Source organism: Apium graveolens, chromosome 8, assembly GCF_009905375.1.
Source record: "Apium graveolens cultivar Ventura chromosome 8, ASM990537v1, whole genome shotgun sequence".
NCBI lineage: Eukaryota > Viridiplantae > Streptophyta > Magnoliopsida > Apiales > Apiaceae > Apium > Apium graveolens.
In genome coordinates, this window is record NC_133654.1 from 215599526 (window position 1) to 215605496 (window position 5971).

A 5971-nucleotide genomic window follows, 5' to 3' on the forward strand; every position below is an offset into this window, starting at 1 on the left:
TAAAAGAATTTTCAGATATCTCAAGGGGACTCCAAATCTAGGAATTTGGTACCCTAGAGAGTCTGGTTTTGATCTAATTGGCTACTCAGATGCAGATTATGCAGGTTGCAAAATAGACAGGAAAAGCACAACAGGCACCTGTCAATTTCTAGGGAACAAGCTTGTATCATGGTTCAGCAAGAAGCAGAATTCTGTTTCCACATCAACAGCTGAAGCTGAGTACATTGCAGCTGGTAGTTGCTGTGCACAAATACTATGGATGAGGAACCAGTTATTTGACTATGGTATGACTGTTGACAAAATTCCAATATTTTGTGACAACACAAGTGCCATTGCCATTACTGAAAATCCAGTGCAGCACTCAAGAACCAAGCACATTGATATCAAGTACCACTTCATTAGGGAACATGTGATGAAAGGTACAGTGGAACTTCATTTTGTTCCAAGTGAACAACAAATTGCAGACATATTTACCAAGCCACTTGATGAATCAACATTCACAAGATTGGTAAGTGAGCTAGGTATGCTTAATTACTCTTAAAATTCATGTCATTATTGCAATTTGAATTGAAGCCTGAAATGTATTAGCTGCAAGAACAAATTTGATTTTTAACACAGATTATTCCATCAACGGATATTCCCTATCCGTTGAAAGTCAAAATTGTTCTGTCAACGGATGTTCATTATCCGTTGAAAGTCATATACATTTCTGGAATTTTTATCCGTCAACGGATAAAACTGAAGTGCTCTTCAACGGATGACAGTTTACCTTATCCGTTGAAATACCACATCAGTCCATTCAAGTGTTTCACAGCCGTTGATTCTATTGTCTTAACCGTTGATACTCATACATACAGCTGTATGTATTTGTTTTAAAGGTAGTTTTTAGAATACTTACAGTTTATTCTTAAACGGCTGAAATTCACTTACATATATTTATTGTTCAATCTCTTATTTATGCTTTTTTAATTTGAGAAAGTATATAAGCCCTTCTGATTTTTCATTTTTTACTTTACGCTTTCTTGAAATTTCAAAGCTTTTACCATTTTCTCTCTGCAAAACCTTCAAGTTATTCTCTGCAAATTCTACTCACAACAATGGCACCAGTAGTAAAGATTATGTCTCAATCCGGATTCATCTATGAGAAGAACAATTTCATAGCTTTGGTAGAAAAGAATGAAGCCCACTCCGATTATCACAAAATGATGGACTTCATCAAAAACTGTAAACTTAGCTATGCAATGCTGGAAGCCCCAACGATTTACTGTGAAGTAGTTGAGGAGATTTGGACAACTGCTGAGTTCAACTCAATAGATATGACTATCTCCTTCACTCTCAAAGGTAAAAATCACTGTGTTAACTGTGATGATTTACTAGCATGTTTTAAATTACCTGAGAACAATGCCATGACACCACACACTGATAATGATGTATCCAGCATGTTAGATTCCATAGGTTATTCTCTTAACTCTGCTAGTTTAGGGAGTATTAAAAGAAAAGGCCTTAGGAAAGAATGGAGTTTTCTTGGGGATGCCTTTATCAAGGTTTTCTCTGGGAAAATTAGCAATTTTGATGCCATAACTTCATCTCTTGTTAATATGCTCTATATGCTTGTTTCTGATAGGTATTTTAATTTTAGCAACTATGTTATGCTAGAATTGGGTACTAGATTAGGTAACAAAGCTAATAGATCTAATAACATCTATTATGCTAGATTCTTTATGTTATTGGCTAACCATGTTGCTGAAGGTTTGGTCATAACCAATGAGAATAATAAACTCAAGTGTTGGGCACAAGAGAAAAGAGTTCTTGCAGATTTATTGAGAATGGATCTCAACAGCAGTGTGCCATTGGTATATTTACCAATCATGAATGCACCTCAGGTAAGTGAGGTAATTGCTTCTACAACTCCTACTTCTTCCATCCCCTCTATTTCTTTATCTTCTAGTGTGGCCATGGAATCTGTGACAATGCCCCAACAGATTCCTACCAAGGTCACCAAAACTAAACTTTCAAAATCAAAGACAAAGAAAACCACCTCTGTTGTTTCTCAAAAGACAATAGTTGTAACACCTACCCTTAACCCTGAGGGGAGTGAACAGGTTGTGAGTGGTGAGGGGAGGGGTGAACATCAAAGAAACCCCCAGGATAAGGAAGGAGAGATAAGTGTTTCCCAAGCTAGCCAAACCACAGTTTCTCAAAAAGCTGTGGTGGTTGAAAAGGTTACTAGCACATCCCTAGCTGCATTCTCCCAAAAGGATGTAACTATTGAAAATAGTTCCCAACCAGGAACACAGATCAAACGAGGGAGGGACACAGAAGCCAAACACTCACCAACAAAAGCTTTTATTAGAAGAAAGAGGGCTAGAACCCAATCTTCTACACAGGGTGCACACACTGCACAAATACATCCATCTATATCTATGTCTTCTCAAACTCAGTTTGATGTGGCTCCAACAAATGTGGAGTCACAGCCCCATTCTCTCATAATTAACACACATCAATCACCACACACTTCTTCACCATCTCTAGATGTGGATATGTTATTCCCATCAATTCCTGATTCTCCCTCTTTACAACTCAGGGAGGAGCCCCACTCAAATACAGGTGATCATCATCTTTTAGATGATTTGTTGGATCACCCGCAAATTCTTTCAGATGTAATTAAAGGATCTGTGTCACCAAAACTTATATCAATCTACACAGATTCAACAGTTATATCACTTTCAATTTCTACTTCTTTTCCTTCTTCAACGGATATCACTCATCCGTTGACAAGTGGTTGTTCTTCAACGGATAAGCTTAACAACAGTTATCCGTTGATACCATCAGTTTCACCTTCAACGGCTATTCCTCATCCGTTGATAGTCTCCACACACACAACTGAAACAATTCCAAGTGTAGAAGACTTGATTACTATACAATCACTTCTAGGACTGAGGGAAGGGAGTGACAATTTGAGTGAGAGGCTGGGTTGCTCCCAGGCAAAAGGAGAGATTGAGAGCTCAAACATGCATGCTATTTTTTCCAGCATGGCAAAAGTAAGTGAGAGGAGTACCACCTTAGTAGGTGAAGGTGAGGGAGTGAGTTGTGTGAGCCATGGGGAGCCCCTGATGCAAGAACATAGAGAAAATGAGAGAAAGGCAGGTACAGCAGAAATAAGGATGGATCCAGCCATTGCTAGTGAGTCAATGATTGTGAATGATGCTGAAAAGGAAAGACAATTTCAGCAACATTACAAAGCTGTTATTGATAACATTTCCTTGGATGCTGATACTTTTACTCATCCTGTTTCAGCCTATCAATTATTGGCTGCACAGGGCAATGTGAAGGCAGAAAAGACACTACATCTAGTACATACAACATCATCTCTTCAAAGGGACAAAGTTGCTATTAACAAGATGCCTTCAATAGCTGGTGAGTCATTTGAAGAATTTGGAGTAAATTCTGATGATGATGACTTTGTTTCTTCTGATGGAAGCATGAACTTAGGGGGAGATGAAGGCCCTAGTTCTATTCCAAATTTACCTGAATGGGCCTTGACAAAGGAGTCTACAACAGGGCAATTCAATGTCTCCTTAGTCAAACAAATCAGTACTATCCAACAGGCCATTCAGAAAACTTCACATGTTGGTACCAAGGCAATCCTTACAGCTCACCTGGACTCACTGCATCTCATGAAATTGCAGCAAGTAAGACAGAATCTGAGTGTGGATGAACTCAAGAAGGATATTGCTGACTTGAAATCCTACAATTCTGAAAAATTGGATTCAGTCATGCCCTATGGTACAATGAAGGACTTATTGTTGAGATTGAAAAAGGATTCAAATACTGAAAAGAGGCTGGCCAAATTGGAAGACAGAGTTCAAGTTATTGAAGATTCTGTGGCCACCATTCTTCACAACCAACAATCTCAAACAAGTCTACTTATGCAGCTGGCAAAAGCACAGGGCTTGACCCCTCTCCTTGATGATAACAAAAAGGGGGAGAGTAAAAGGGAAGGGGAAGGAAAGCCATCTACAAAAATCCAAATATCTAAAGTGCTAGTTCCTGCCATCACTACTTCTCCAATCATTCAAATCAAAGGAAAGCCTGATGGAATTGATTTAATCCAGCTAGCAGCAGCTGAAATTCAAGTGAAAGAGCAAAGGAGGAGAATTGATGAAAGGATGCAACAACTGTTTGGCTCTACACAAGATAAATCAATATCTGTGAAACATAGCACAAAGGTTGAACCAATCAATATGGAGCACAAGCCAGAAAGGAGAAATAAGGTTGGAGAGACTTCTTTCAAGAATCTAAAACCTATGGTTCTCAAGCCCAACACTAGATCCAACAAGGACTCCACAAAGAACCCTCTAGACTTTGCTCAGATGAAAGAAGTGGACTTTCCTCTTCCAAAGCCTGATGAAGACAAAGTTTTGGGTACTAGCATCATAAAACACAAGGAGACCATGGATGAGGCAGTAAGGAGAAACATGGCTATTATCTTTAGAGAGGGAAAGAGCATATGTGTGATGCAAGGACATCCCAAATTCTCAATAGCCAAGAGGGAAGAAACCAAAAGGTTAAAGAAAGAAGCTGAAAAACTCAAGGCTGACAAAAGAGCACAAGCAAAGCTTGAACAAAAGCTAAAGTCAAGTCTAGTTGAAAATGAGAAAGGAATTGAAGTCAGGGGTGAAGACAAGATTGCAAACTTAGATGAGGTTTTTGGGAGTATATTTGGTGAAAGTATGGAGGAAAAAGAGGAATGGCAGAAGGGAAACAGAAGAAAGGCCAAGGCACATAGAAGGAGTGAAGGCAACACTGAAGAAACTAAATCTCTACCTTCCATACCTGAACCCTTTGTTGCTGATCCCACTATAAACATCCATGGTGAACCAATCATCCCAAAAGAGGAACCTATTGATTGGGACACCATCAATTTGCCTACCTTTTTAACCACTCTTCCACTACCAAAGAAACAGAAAAGAAAATCCAAATCTACACCTCCCCTAAACTCTAAGAAATTCACTCAAAAACATAAACCTAACCCTAAGCCACCCATTTCTAAAGATGATTATGTTCACATCTGTGACATAAAAGAAATTTCAGACATTGAACTCTATCTGGATGAGCTGGAGGATGTAAGGGGAATTGCTGCTTACAGACAGCTACCAGAGAGATTGGTGTTCAGATACAAAGGAGCTGGGGAAAGAACATGGCCTCTCTACAGGATTCTGAATGAAGGCTACTCTACCTTGATCAGAGTCTTTTCAGCCATACAAAAGGATTCTGGCTTTACCAGGACTGCCAAGACTGAAATTCTCAACAAGATTGCCAACATAAGAAAAACTTGGAGGGAGCCCAATGCCTTGCCCAGAACCTTACTCATTCAAGAAAGGGGAACTTCAATTCACAAATCACCTCATTGGTTGATGGAATTCAGAGATGATAAAGGAGTCAGAAGATTTTTCAGACTTGAAGACCAACTCAAGATTACTAGCAATGAAACTCTCAAAGAAATGCAATCTAAGTTGGATATCAGTGATGAAGATGAAGCTGAATTCTTCAGACAACTCCAACTCCAAATTGAGGAAAATGACAAAGGGCTAGGAAAGAAAACCAGGGATCAAAGAAGAAAAAGATGATTTGCTCAGGCTAGAGGAGCATCCTTGGAAATACTGTAAATCTTCAATTACCTTCTAGTACATACACTTTTGCAGCACTTTTGAATTTCTACTTAGTTTCAGTTCATATACTTGTTAAGTGTTTTGTTATCATCAAGTTAACCTTGAATTTATGTCTACAATTCTTATAGACATAAATAGGGGGAGATTGTTAGGAATATATGTGCATTAGTTTGATGATATGTTTAACAAAACACTTAAGTAGAAATCTAGTGTTTGTAGCCTCAACGGATAAGACCATTTTGGTTATCCGTTGATGGTGTAGCTTTACTTAGAAATAAGTCTAGTGTTGTAGCACATTT